Source organism: Mytilus galloprovincialis, chromosome 3, assembly GCF_965363235.1.
Source record: "Mytilus galloprovincialis chromosome 3, xbMytGall1.hap1.1, whole genome shotgun sequence".
In the NCBI taxonomy this organism is placed as follows: domain Eukaryota; kingdom Metazoa; phylum Mollusca; class Bivalvia; order Mytilida; family Mytilidae; genus Mytilus; species Mytilus galloprovincialis.
Window position 1 is genome coordinate 24041902 of NC_134840.1, and position 15723 is coordinate 24057624.

Sequence of the window (15723 nt, forward strand, 5' to 3'; positions counted from 1 at the left end):
GTAAATTCTTCTCTCTTCTTATATAAAAAATATGGGATATATATGATTTTAATTATTCTAATTATTCGTTATCCACATTGGACTATATACTAGTATGAAGAAAACAACAATTTCAATTACCAGTAACAAGATTAGGCCCTAACACTAAAGATTTCAAACATGTGCTACCCCCTGGTGATGCTGAAGATAATATTACACGCACACACAAATATTATAGTGACATGCGCATATTCATCTTTTTCTATTTTATATGCACTAACAACATTCCATTTTTCTATAATTTCGATTAAAAAATTCCAAAATCTGAGTTAAAACAGGTCGAATGCCCCAAATAAACGTTGTCGGATTGGTTGAAGTACTGTGGCGTCGATGATAAGCATAGAAAGCCTCGATGTAAAGCACACGCTTCACAGGAAGTAAAGCACACGCTTCACAGGAATAAGGAGAGTTTTACAAATAATGTGAATACACAGATCCTCCATCCTATTTATGTTTTGCTGAAAATGTTGCAGTGTTCATCATTTCTGTTTTGATTCTGCTAACAACATTCCATTTTTTCTATAATTCCGATTTAAAGATGTGGAAACCCGTAATAAAAATAGATGGCCTCAATGATTTAAAAGCAACGCAAAAAAATTCCGTTAATATAAACATGTTGAACTTCGACCCTGAGTTAATTAACCGATTCACAATAAAGATCTCCTTGCGCTCAAATGTAATTCTTAGTGAAGTATACGGGTAAATTCGTTTACAGAAATTTATACACACTTTTATCATTAATATATTACCAGGCTTTTGCATATTCACGTTTTTTTATGTTCAACTTTAGTCAAATTCAATTCTATACATTTTTTTTACGTAAAGCAATAGGAGTAAGAATATTATTTCGCGCCAATTTAACCAGCATCTTGTACCACCATCAAAATTATTTACCGTTATCTTTGTGAAATTTCAGTTATATAGTTTATTAATTAGAGAAATTTTGGTAAGTATTACTTATTAATGTTAAGGTTCTACTGATGTGCTTCTCTAGACCTTTTTGACGGTCATTTTTATCCCATTTATCTCAATATTATCCCCGATGACAGAAATGTCAACCCGACCTATTCGTGTCAAAAGTGAAAATCGATCTGTTTGATGAACTAATTTCTTCATAAACTGTGCATGCATTATTTCTGTATTATTTGATAACCAATCACATTCACGTTGCATGTTTGCATGATAATGGGTTATGTATTAGTGGATTGTAAAGGCGATGCAACAATAACCAACATGTGAGGTCTGCGCGATCACGTGACATTATTATTTGTAAACAAACATGCTCCCCGTGTAACACGTGTCTGAATTATCCTTTCAAAGTGTTATGAATCTTTCAATCACTATTTTATGATATATTTTTCTGTTTTAAGGTTTGCATATCAGTAGCCAAAGTGAATTAGACATAGTTCTGAGTATTGTGTTTTTTTTTTTTTTTTAAATTAGTGGGTAAGTCTACATAACTTCATAAGTCATTATTTAACTGAAGTCTAATAAGATGACTCAACTTTCCCTCTGATTCTCCCTCTATTTTTGAAACCTGCATACCAAATGAAAGGGCATTTGCTCCCCTTGAACACTATTTGGCCCCTTCCCTGTCATTTCCTTTCAAATTAGATTCGCTGCTTCGTTGCTTCTGATGCCGACTGACGGCCATGGAATTATATAAATCGGGCACCAATCTGTTCATTTTTCATTTATCTCTTCATTTATGTAAGTTTCACCTACCTGCCAACCTTTATTTTTCCATATTTTAACAGTTTTCACAGTGACCCATCGATTTCATCATTTTGACTTTCACTTTCAAATGGACGTCAAGTTACGAGAGAGTTCATGGTCTCGAGACTCAAAATATGCAAATATTTATATTTTTTCACCTCCTTTATAGGAGATCGAGGTTTAACATTTAGTAGCCGACCACGATTTTTCACCTCCTTTACAGGAGATCGGTATGAAGCATTTAGTTCCGACCACGTTACAATCGGAAGCTCTCGGACATTTAGATAACTTGCATCGTAAATGAACAAGATGTTACATTATTGTCATTTGCATAAACCAACACTGTTTTCTCGTGGTCACGTGATTATCTTTGAAAATGAAAGGCAAAATGCTGAAATCGATGGGTCACTGTGAAAACTGTTAAAATATGGAAAAATAAAGGTTGACAGGTAGGTGAAACTTGCATAAATGAAGAGATAAATGAAAAATGAACAGATTGGTGCCCGATTTATATAACTCCATGGCCGTCAGTCGGCATCAGAAGCGGTGAAGCAGCGCATCTATTTTGGGTGGGCAAATATCCACTTTTTGATATGGGACGAGCTCTGACGTCCCACGGCCCCAGCTTGTCTGGCAAAACAGCCGTTGGACATCAGAGTATTCTCTGGCTACTTTTAAATTTGCTCAAAAGTCATAGTCCATTTACAGTAACGGCTGATTTGTGATTTTACCATCTTAACTGCAATTTTCATATTGAACAGTACACATTTGACCATTCAGTATGAGTTCCCATGTATTTTTGTCTTATATGAAGGAGGTTTTAGGTCATGTTTTCCTAAACACCTTATTGCTATTTGTCTGTCTGGATTGTTAAAACCACAAAATCAAATATCGATGAATATGCAAGTTTTCAACAATCCAGGAGAATTGACATCCACGAAAAATATAGAAATCCACAGTAAGATTTAGGTTTTTGATAAATTTTGGAAATGACATTAGGAAGTAATAAAACTTTATTCTTTGAATATGTTTCAAGCATATTACATGCATGCTCAGCACCGCTTTTTATCAGGAATTTTATAATTTATGTCTTAAAATTCGGGTTTTTTCCATTATAAAAATAGGTGGATTTTCAAGTTAATGAGAAAAATGCTTTGTTCACTAATTCAGCAATGCTTTAACTGTTGTGAATGTGAGCTCCCTTCGGCTATTATTAGAATCTAGATTTACATCATTCATTTTCAATGTAAGAGTTCTCCTTTCATTCAAATGGTAAATTTCCATGTTTGCTGGTCACTTGACTAGAAACTGCATTCAGTGATATTGTTTGTCTCAATTTGCGCCTGAATTTCAGATTTTTCCGAATTACCAATCACTAAAATAAATGTTATTTAATACGTATTAAATACATGTAGCATTGTATGTAACTATCATATTCATGTTTTTATTTAACATTATGAAAGTACTATTGAGATCCAGGATTCTGACTTGAATAAACAGTGTTTGTAACACACATGGTTTTATCCGTTTCTTTCCCTTCCCTTAAAAGTATCCTTCAGTTTGAAACTACCTGACAATCATACTGATTTCACACCTAATTTGAAATGGATTGACATTAACTAATTTGAATTAGTTTAATTCACATTTGAAACGGTTTACATTAACAAACACATATTTAAATGTGAATCGAATGCAAGTGAATTGTTTGTCTATCTATGGTCAACATGTTGGGGTATTACTATACCACTTTTACCAATTTTAAGAAACATTGTTGAATTTTATTTATGGAAGCTTTCTTTTCATTTATATAAATTTAAGATTAATATTTCTGAGGTTATGGATTGTCTCGACTTATAAAGGGGGATGATTCCAAGTTATTTAATATATTTAATTAAATTGTATTCAAGCGCATAGCTCCCTATATGCCAACACGCAACTGCGTGCATATCAATTCAGCATGCAAAAAAAAATGTCAAAATAAAAATTTATAGCATTCAGCATGCAAATAAAATGTCAAAATAAAAATTTATAGCATTCGGCATGCAAAAAAAAATGTCAAAATAAAAATTTATAGCATTCGGTATGCAAAAAAAAATAATGTCAAAATAAAATTTAAAGGAAACACAAATATGTTGTTTATAATAAAAAAATCATTTGAAAATTGTATGTTTTTCGAATATCATAAATACAGTTGTGAAAATGAATAATCAGTCCCTTGCTTTAATGAAAATGAAAAATCTTGCTTCACTAGTGCAGAAAATGAATAATTTGTCCTCTTAGATTACAAAAATAAATAACCGATCAAAACAAATCCTCCTGCCCCCTCCCCCAGAATATCAAATGGTCGACCCCTAAGTCTATATATAGGATTTTTTTCTGCGACAAGTGCCTCAAACCATGTATTAAGATTTTTGGATAAAGGACCACAATAGGTAAAAGTCCAATTTAATATTAAATGTTTTAAGTTCTTAGACTACATTCATTCTGTGTCAGAAACCTATTCTGTTTTGATTATTTGATCACAATCCAAATTCAGAGCTGTATCAGGCTTTAATGTTGTGTCCATACTTGCCCCAACTGTTCAGGGTTCGACCTCTGCTGTAGTATCAAGCTGCGCCCTGTGGAGCATCTGGTTTGTTTGAAGGGTAGATGTTCCTGACCTGTTTATTAGTGGAATTGTGAATCAGGCCATTTCTCTTCTCAATTGTATTAATGTATACTTTTCATGTTGGGACAGTTTCCCTCATTTTTGAAGGCTGAAGGGTTGCCTATAATTGCTTTGTCATTTGAACATTTGTGGGTAGTTGTCTTATTGGCAATCTTATTACATATTTTAATTTTTATACGTATCCATCCTTCAGAAAAGTTGTTCCAAATGTAATGAATCCCCTCCAGGCTTGCCTTTATCTTCATTGGAACAATTTTTGGGATACGATTGCTTTCAAGCAATCTGTAGACTTATACTGGTGGCTCGATCAGAGCATTGCCCTCACGTCAATTGTTTTATTCTAAACATTAAGGAACATCTCAGATTCTTATGATTGTCTTGCTTTAAAAGGTAAAAACAAACAAAGGGATTGAACTTTAACAACTTTCCTATAATGTTCTTTTCATAATCTTCATGTTTGATAATTCCCTTGCGTGTTTTTAACAACACGGAAAATCAGAATTACGCAGTATTTATATTTAGTGTTTTTCTAAATTTAGAAACACGTTAGAGGGAATTCCCAGTTTGATAAAATGCGAGAGTTCTCTGAATTCCGATAAATCTATTTCTGTCATATAAGAACTGAAGTGGAGTTTTTCTTATATTTTACCTTTATGAAACTGATATTTGAGATTGTACTTCCATAAAGAAATAGAGAACCATCTAGGTCGTTTAATAAACATATAATATACGTTCTTGCTCCAGGTTTTTTTTTGGAAATTATGCGCATGCGTATAGTTTTCTTGACTTCGAGGGGTTTTTCGATTGAATGGTTGCTCTGGATTCCCCACTTAATTTTAAACTCATGGGATCTTTTCTATGTATGTCTGCTATTGAAGGTTATTATTGTTGCACAATTTTAAATCATATGCATCATTTAAATTAAAATAAATATAGTCCACATCGTAGAACACCCCTTCTGGCGAAATGGAGTCTTCCATATTATTGTTTCGAGTTGTTTCCCTTCTGGAAGTAACTTCCGTGAATTCTGAATTAAAACAATACGTCGAGTATTAGCTCGTTCTGTCAATAAAGTGTATTATATTAAAAATGATCGAAATTTAAACCGATAAATGTGTACGGAAAGGAGTCATGATCACTGACCGAAAGGAAATTAAATATTTAAAGAGTTAGGAATGGGGTTCCTCCTAGAATTATTGAGGAAAATAGGTGATAAGATACGAAGTGAAATACTTTCTCTCACTCTGAGTCTCAGTGACTGCTGTGGAATTAGTAAACTTGGAATTGATAGTACAAAAATAAAACACAATAGGCCTAATTGCATTGTTCATACACTTTTATCCGGGATTGGCTATTTTGTAACTATTTTACATGTGCAGTTGAATTACTTTTGAAAATAATATTATCCAGCTACATGAAAATACAGTGAAATTTGGAGAATTTATATTATCACATATACATGCATTTGAAATATATTTAAAATATTTTTTTTCAAATTTTTTAGTTTTAGGTTCCACCTAGCTACCATATTAGAAAACTGGGATTTAAACGCTAGTCTATTAGAGGGATATTTCCAGTGGCGAATCCAGAAATTTTCATAAGTGTGGGCCCACTGACTGCCTAAGAGAGGGCCCACTCTGATCATGCTCCAGTGGTCCTCTAAATAATCAACCTTTTTTTTCCAGACAAGGGGGAGGGGGGGGGCTCTTAATTCGTCTTTGATTTCATTGGTTGTAATTTTTATTTTATCATGAATTAGATTTGAACAGGACTTGGGGAATGAAGGTAAAGACCGAATGTCAGTTTTAGTCTTATATATGTACTTTAATTTTAGTCTTACATGTATTTATGTGTACATATGTATCACTGATTCAGTGGCGATGGTGAATAGCTATATATAGACACTGACAAGTCTTGGATAACATTTTATAGTTTTGAATGTTTCTTCATCAGTTGACTAAAATTAGGTGGAGGTATGTTTTTATTTCCAACAGAGGGGCACTCATGCTCAACCTATATCAGTTTGTGCATGAAGCGATTGATAGTTGCCAGACACTGAATGATTATACCACAAATTTGTGAAAGTTTTAACCTATGCATATATACTTTAAATACGATAAAAAAAAATCATGTCTTTTTCAGGACTTCTGATCCAACCATGTAGAATAGCATGTTATTGAGATATGATTCTGGTTGATGGATGTTCATGAAGGACCTGTAGTACAAAGTATATCACTGGATTGAGCTCTCTGTCTAAGTGTATTATTAAAGTGCTTTGCTTTGAGCTCGGTTCATTGTTATGCAATTCATTCTTTGTGAAATAAAGATTTTACAGACAACTCTCATGTACAAGGATGTCTCCAAGTATTATCATTTCTATGTACAATGTAAGTAACAGGGAGATAAAAGCATTTTATTTTTTGTTTGAACCAAACATTATTTGTCCATTGACCGAATTTGTTTTGCTTTCACCAGCTTTGAAGGAGATATTATCAAAGAATTGATAGAAAACAGCACAGAAGCTTACTTTCTAGCTCATCAGGCCCAAGCATCATGTTAGGCATTGTCATTGGTTTTTAAATTTCTTCTAATCTGAGGATCAATTCAACATTTTAAAGTGTTTTACTAATGAAACTGACAAGCCACCACAAAGATATACTGAGTGCCAATGAAAACGCAACACTTTTGTTTTTGCAAAAAAGTCTGATAATTTTTATTTATTTTATATAAAAACTTTGTAAAGTTGGTTGAAAATGACTTTAAAGACAATTGTCGACAACTTTACGGTTGGGTGATTTTTGGAACAAATGCGAAGTAAGGGTTATTTTGAACGGACATAAACCGAGTTCACCGCTTTTCAATATACGCACCATTTTCACGATTTTGTCATTTAAAGCTTGGCTAATGTCATGAATTTTCCTGCCCTTATTGTAAGGAAACTGCAATAAACATCTGAGTAAATGCCAGGACTTTCTGACAACCAGCGACATGCAGTTTCCGGTATGATCCAATGAAGCCTTTCACAGCATACAATTTCGAGAAGACTGTAGCCTCTACAATAACCCAAATCATCCACAAATTCAACAAAAATGGATCAGTTAATGATCAGCCACATCCCGGGGTTCAAAAAGCAAGAAACGCTCAGCAAAACCGATACATTTGGTCTTTAACATATCCGATATCGACTCTGATGGATGTCCAAAGGTCACGAGAGTTCAATGGTGGTCACGGTAGATCCTCTGGAGCAATTCAGTAAAGCACCATTTGCGCAGAAATTCAACAGTTAAAGAGCACCACAGCCGACATCTTAACGGCCGTCTGGTGTAAACATCGAATTCTGTAGACCAAAAATCATTCATTATGTACCAAAAATCGTCAGTGGTGGTTACATAGACGTTTGGCACCCGCCTTGGCCAAAAGTCATGCGTTTCGCCAGATTTAGGTCCGATAGAGCAAATTTTGCATCAGATTTGACATGGTTTAGACGATGAAAACCACCACCAATATCAAAAAGTCAGCTTGAGTTTGCTTTGCGGGACAAGTGGAATAACATTCCTCGAGATCACATTAAACGTCCGGGATGATCAATTCCACGGCGCTGTCGAGATTGCGCTGCACAACAGGGTTGTAACATTTTTTGTTAGGACTGTGATTTGATGATTCGACATTGGATGTTTCGTTTATCTATTGCGCCCGAAAGATGACAATGAAACATTTTTGTTTGATATCGATCTATTGTTAGAATTGTTAATTTTCAAGAACAATTCATTTTGAAAGATCATGATTTCTAATATAAATTTTATTTTTGAAAAACCAAGTGTTGCGTTTTCATTGGCACTCAGTATATATAAATAGAACCATACAAATAGTTAGCAAATACATATAAAAAAAGATGTGATATGATTGCCAATGAGACAATTCTCCACAACAGACCAAAATGACATAAAAATTAACAATTACAGGTCGCCACACAACCTTCAACAATGAGCAAAGCTAATGCAGCATAGTCGGCTATAAAAGGTCTCAAAATGACAATGTGAAACAATTCAAAGGAGAAAAATAACCACTGAAAACAGGCTTATTTATGTACAAAAAATAAAGAAAAAACGAATATGTAACGCATAAACAAACGACAACCACTGAATTACAGGCTCCTTATATCATGTTCTCAGATATCATCTCCCAATTTAAAAAAATCACGAAAACTTGAACCTATTATGTGTTGCTGTCCTAGCTATAAAATGTATCCAAAATCAAAGATGTGGAACATATTCTCTCATAATCATTTGGTAACTAATACAATTAGTGTCTCTTCCATGCCTGTCTTGAACATAAAAACTAAACTAAATATAAAATAAACAATACTCCTAATGCTCCGGTTGGTTGTCATCGTGCAACACAGTTAATAACACATATAGGAAAATCATATAACTACATTTATCATAAAACACTGTCAAACATTCAAACATACTATCCACACTCATCTGTGTCCACACTTGTTAATTTGTATAATAAATTCATAACCTCGGGATTTCATGTTTTCAAGCCCGGGATATTGGGATCAGGGCCCCTACGCAGTGGCGGATCCAGAAATTTTCATACGCAGAGGCCCGTTGACTGCCTAAGAGGGTCCCGCTCCGGTCATGCTTCAGTGATTCCCTTTATAAGCAACCAATTATTTTCCAGAAAAGGGGGCGCCCCTAAATCCGCCTCTGCCCCGACCCCTCCTTTAATGAATGTTCATAATATACAGAAAAGCGCTAAAATTATTCATGTGTCATTAAAATTAATAGAGAACATACACAAAAAAAAAGGATTTTTTTGTGGAAAAAGGAGGAGCCGGGCTAGAAAAACAATTATCCTGTCCCAAATTACCTATGACTTTTGATACCTTTTCTAAAATACTCAAGTCACTAAATGTTTTACAAAAAAAAAGGGTGTGGAATGAATGCCAATGAGACAGCTCTCCACAAGAGACCAAAATGACACAGAAGTTAACATTTAAAGGTCACCTAACGGCCTTCAACAATAAGGAAAAGCCGATACTGCATAGTCTGATATAAAAGTCCCCGAAATGACAATGTAAAACAATTCAAATGAGAAAACTAACAGCCTTATTTATGTACAAAAAATGAACGAAAAACAAATATCACTGAACCACTGAATTACAGGCTCCTGACTGGAATGTTCATAATACATGTACACTAAATGTATGTTCATAATGAAATTAATAGAAAACAAAAAAATGTGAATTTTGGAAATAAAGGAGGAGGGTTAAAAAAAACATTTTCCAGTCCCCAAGTACCTATGACTTTTGATACTTTTCCTGAAATTCTCAAGTTATTAAATCTTTTACAAAATTCTCCCTACAACACTTTACATCCTTTCAAATACGCTCTCTAAATGCCCGCGATTTCGCGGGTGTGTTCTAGTATGATAATATGTACACGCAACTGATGCCAGTGTAAACTGACCGATAAATTAAAGTACGCTTTGATACTTTGAGATTTAAAAGGCAAAAACATAACACATACAAAAAAAAAATGATCCGACACCATACATGGAAAAGTTGTTGCATATTTTTTTATCTGACAAACCATCGGTGAAAATTTTATCATTCAGCATAAAATTAATCTATCAATATTTACACATATTCATTTTAAAAATGTCTTTGAGATATAAGAAATATTCTAAGGTGTAGTTTTTTTTTTGTTTTTTTTTTTTTTTGTATATTTCCATTTAATCTCAAATTGTTTAAATTGAGGATTACATACATGTATAACTGAGACAAACGGACGATTGTTCTTCACAAAATTAATACATAATGTACCTATCTGGAGGACGTTAGTTTACCCATGGTTTTTGGTGAAATAAGTTTTGCTTGAATGTTAAGTTTTAAGTTTTCTGTGTAGTTTTTCTTCTTTTTTTTTTTTACCTTTTACCTTCTGCAGATCCATCCCACCTTCTTTGATTTTTTTTTTTTTTTGTATTGGTACTTTTTACTTGCTTTTAATTCCTTCGCCATATAACTGCTGAATAATTTTGGGGTACTAACTTTTGCCTCATTTTTAAATCATTCTTGTGAACATCAAACGTTGTATTATCATAAGAAGTGCATGATGAAAAAAAATATTTTAGCAACATGATTTTCTATCAGAATGTGTTCCGCTTTGGATAGATTTTTTTTAACATTTGTCTCGATGTAATTTTGCTGTTCGGATGCTGTCTCATTGACTTTTACCCCACACATGTTATTCATAGTAGCGTACATTTCAAGTTTCATCCTTTTAGTAAAGCATTTAAAAAAAATTATGAGGTAAAATGGAGAAAGGAAATGGGGAATGTGTCAAAGCGACAACAACCCGACCATACAGCAAACAAAATTGGTCTTCAATGTAGCGAGAAACTCCCGCACCCGTAGGCGTCCTTCAGCTGGCCCAGTGATAATGGACGTCATACTAAACTCCGATTTATACGATTTTGGTCTTCATTTCAATATTTTGTAATTTTGAGGACATTTTCTCTATTCTTTTAATTTTTATTCCCGCTATTCTAATATTTTCAAAATATCAAAGCAACCCAATATTCTTAATTCTTTTTTTATTTATTTTGCCTATTTTTATATGGCTTGACAAATATTCTCTCGTTTTACCCATTGTTCTCTAATCTGTAGACCCTTATTCATCTCCTCCTGTATAGGGATACTCACCTTCTCATTTCGGGTTTCGAGAAGATCCCTTTTCCTTCTGGAATCTTTTGACGGAAAACCGTCCATAGATGCAGCACATCCCATTTTTGACGGACATTGGAAAGTTCACATTTTATGGTCCGTTCTTAATATACGCTAATCACATTTTCATTGCTATATATTTATTTTCAATATCACCATTTTATATGGTGTTTCCACATGTTATACGATTGTTATGATATGTTCTGTTACTATTTGACAACAAATGGTATAACAATGTATAAAGCATTGAAAAGTAAACAGATTTGGAAAAATAATGTATATCGTTCTGTATTGTCAAAGATCTCTTCACGCCTCTCTGAATTCGAAAACAAAACATATTATTAACCTTAACAAAGTTTTTAAATGAAATCGTAAAGATATTGTTTTAAATGTATTGAAGTAAACAATAGTAACTGTCTTAACTACACTACAATAATGACAAACACAAATCAATGCATTTAGCCGTGCAGACTAAGAGAGCCGGCGTTTAATGTATATTTTATATTATAAATCATGACATATATGAAATACAAATACATTCGAATGAGGTACACAGAAAGAATAAACATCTGAAACAAGTTTACTCTGTATCAATAAGAGCCCATATCTCTACGTATGCATGTATGTATGTATGTATGTATATATATCCGTCTTTAACGTAACCTCGCCGCCCAGGAAAAACCATCAAAAAACTTTATTAAAGAAAATTGATTTGGAAACCTGTGTTCGGAGCAAGTGCAAGGCACGCCTCGGGACATTGATGCCAAACTCCATCAAGAAAAAACAGCAAAATAATATACAATATCAAATATTATGAAACATTGAAGTTTAGTGTTGAACGTCTGCGGCTAGAATGATTTTCAAACCCAACAACATTTAAAACCCGCTTTCACCTCATTAACATAAGAATACTTATTGACACAATCCAAATGATTGGTCCACGTATCCACGTGTACAACTACACATAACAAAACCCGCCAAAAAATATATACCGTTCTTATAAAACGTTCCTTTTAGACAACATTTTCCCGCTATACTCCTCCGAAACGCGGGAAAATACATGTCTTAACTACACTACAATAATGACAAACACAAATCAATGCATTTAGCCGTGCAGACTAGAAACACAAAGAAAGGGCGGAAAAGCGTAAATGATATACAATAAAATGAAAATGCTAAAGACCTAGCTTCTTAGTAACTTCTAAACGATGAGCAAGTGAGTCTGCCACGTACCCATCTTTGGCAGTATCAGATTTCCATCGACCGTGCCGTTTCCAGCAGCGTTCGTTAACATCAGCGTTAGCTGCGACAGTGGCTCCACCCGCCCTTAAAGAATGTAAACCTATGTTTATATCACCACAAACTTCTTTGAGTCTAGCTACTATACACTCTCTAGCTCTGGTATAACTCAGTTTTTTGTTCTTGTAAATTAGCGAACACCGTTTGCCTGATCTAAAAATAGGTTTAAATAAATACTGCTCAGAACTGGACTCAATTTTACAAATACTGAAATATTTGGACAATAAACTATAAGGACAAGCAGCAGACTCACCATTTGAAATAACTAATTTCTCCCCTAATCTATACTGATCAGTTTTGCTTTTGTCAATATCAATCTCTAAATAATTAGTTCTGAAATGAACATCTTTACATCGAAGAGAACTAAGCTCGTTGTATCTCAGAAAACCAGAGAAACTAAGAACAATCATACATAAATCCCTTAAAATAGCTATATCATCACTGTCTTTATATTTTATACAAAGTTCAATAATAGATTCAGAATCAATATGTTCCTTTTTAACTTTCGGTTTATGTGGTTGACGTTTAGAAGACTCCAGTAAATTGGTCACAAATGCATTTTCTGTGGGATCTGAAAAACCTTGAACTGTATGTGCCCATTTTATACCGTAAAAAGCTGACTGAACTACACTATAAGATGAACCTGTGTCTATCAGTTTGGTTAAATATAGGGCTACATGTATAGGCTTTGCTGGTAAAGATAGTCCCCCTTGTTTCAATATAAATCTCTCCCACCGTTTATAAGCATAAAAATATTTATTGTTAGTATTGTCACTTCTGGACTGCAGTAAATACGATGACATCTTATGTCCCAATTCGTCAAAATCAGCCGAAAGAATCCCTCCATCTTGTATTTGCTCCAACACCCTGCTTTTCAGACCGATACCTGTAGGAAAGAATGAAATAAATTAAAACCTTATTTTCATAGCCAACATCCTGAAATCTGTGGATTTTCCGAACATACCATTTCTACCTCGGCCTTTTTTGATAACTGTTGATGGTAATATTTTACTATCTTTAATGAACGATTCGAATTCTACAACATTACCATTGACTTTGTGTAAAAGTGGCCAATATGGTGCTGAAACCCATAAAGGAACAAATAACGTGCTATCTGCTTTATCTTGTATAATCTTGTGTATACATCGGGATATGTCTGAAGGTGGTGGCACAATCCAGTTATTTTCTTTACCCCAATGTCTATTAAAAGCATCAATACCTAGTGTACCTGGACACCAGTGTTTAGTATTGAATATGCTACATTTTGCATTGTAATCAGTGGCAAACCTATCTACGGTATGTGGACCCCAATTCTGATTAAAATATTCAAATGTAATATCGTCTATCTCCCAATCATCGCAATCGATAGTCTTGCTAATTTTATCTGCTTTAACGTTCTCTTGTCTAGGTACCCACTCTGGTACGATCTTAATGCAGTTTAATTTACATACATTAGCTATGTTAATTGTAATATTTTGTAAATCAGATTTCTTGCTGCCCTTTTTTATTATGTTTACTACGTTTTGATTATCTGTGTGCCACTTAACTGTTTGACCTTTTAATGACATAGATATAGACTGCAGTACTCTATAAACTGCCTCAAGCTCTCTCCAAGTAGAACTTTTCAATTTTTCTCCATCGTTCCAACTACCCATAATCTCTTCGTCTATGGCTTTTACCAAATAGCCACCGTAACCTATGCCCGAGGCATCTGTGTATACTACACTCGAGTATTGCTCAACAATATGCAATTCTCTGCCATTCATTTTCTCTATATTTTCCTTCCAGAAAATTATCTCATCAAGAGATCTACCGTTCAAAAGAACATGAGCATTCCAGCTTGCTTTATACAAAATGCATTCATACATACTTCGTGTACGTAGTCTAACTACCGGACCAACTGCCCCTTGCATAGATATGATCTGACCAATTATAGAAGCAAGAAACCTTGCAGAAACGTGTATTTCTCCTTTACCTATTTTGTGTATAACTCTATTTAAAGTATCTAACAATTTGGAAAGTCGCCTTTCCGTGACTGAAACCATGCCTTTGTCAAATTGCCATACCAAACCCAACCATACCACATTTTGGCTAGGTGTCCAATTGCATTTATCTTCTGCTATCAAAAACCCAGAAGCTTTCAGTACTTTCTGAACAACTATGCTAGTTTCATGAGCCTGACTTATCTCGTCAGCCCCGCCTAAGCCATCGTCTAAATACATGATAATCTTCAAACCTGAATTTCGTAAATGTTTAACAATACACCTTACAACTTTGGTGAAAATATAACCAGCAGTCGATATACCAAATGGTAAAACATTAAAGACATAATATTTTGTTTCATGATTTTTGACCCAAGCAAAACCTAAATATGTCTTGTGTGATTCAAATATCTCTATATGATGGTAAGCCGATCTCAAATCGTAAGTAAAACAGTAATCTCCCTTCTTAAACATTTGACTGGCTACGCTAGCATCTTCATATTTAAATCTGAATTTATGAAGATGTGGGTTAATGTGTCTACAATCTAAAACTAACCTTAATTTGTTTTTATTGTTAGCTACCGTCAACGGATTGACCACTTTAGGTTTACATGAAAATTCTTTTATGCATCCTAATTCTATCAACTTTAAAATCTCATTTTCTACAAAATCTGAATTCTCTAAAGACGATTTGTTGTTATTCAAAAATACCTCACTTGGCTCTGTGTGAAAAGGTATTTTATATCCATGTTCTATGATATCAATAACTGTCTCGTTAGCGCAAATAACATTACGCCAATAATCAATTGAACTTCTTAATTTACCTACGGGTGAATTACATGAAACTATAGCATTTTCTCTACCAAAATTAACAGATAAATCATTACTAAATAATCTAGTACTTATCTTATCAGACTTTTCTTTCTGAGTTTGCCAACCCTGTTTATAATGGTCTGACCTCCAATGTCCTGACATACCACACTCATAACATTTTCCGGGTCGATGCACCACAGGAATGTTAACTGTACTCTGTTGATTAACTGAGCTGAATCGAGTAGACTGTGGGGCACTGTAAGGAGTTGTACGTGTCTTAAACTTTTTGTCGCTTTTCATTTTCCTCGACGCTTTGTTTTCTGCTCGTATTATACGTTTTTCGTCTTCGGAGTCATCTGCAAGGTTGTGCGTTTCATACTCTGTAACTGTTCTCCATCCGTTCTCGGACTGATCCGCGAGCTTAATCAATTTTTGTCGATGATTAAGAATGTCCAAACCTTCACAAATGTTCCTCA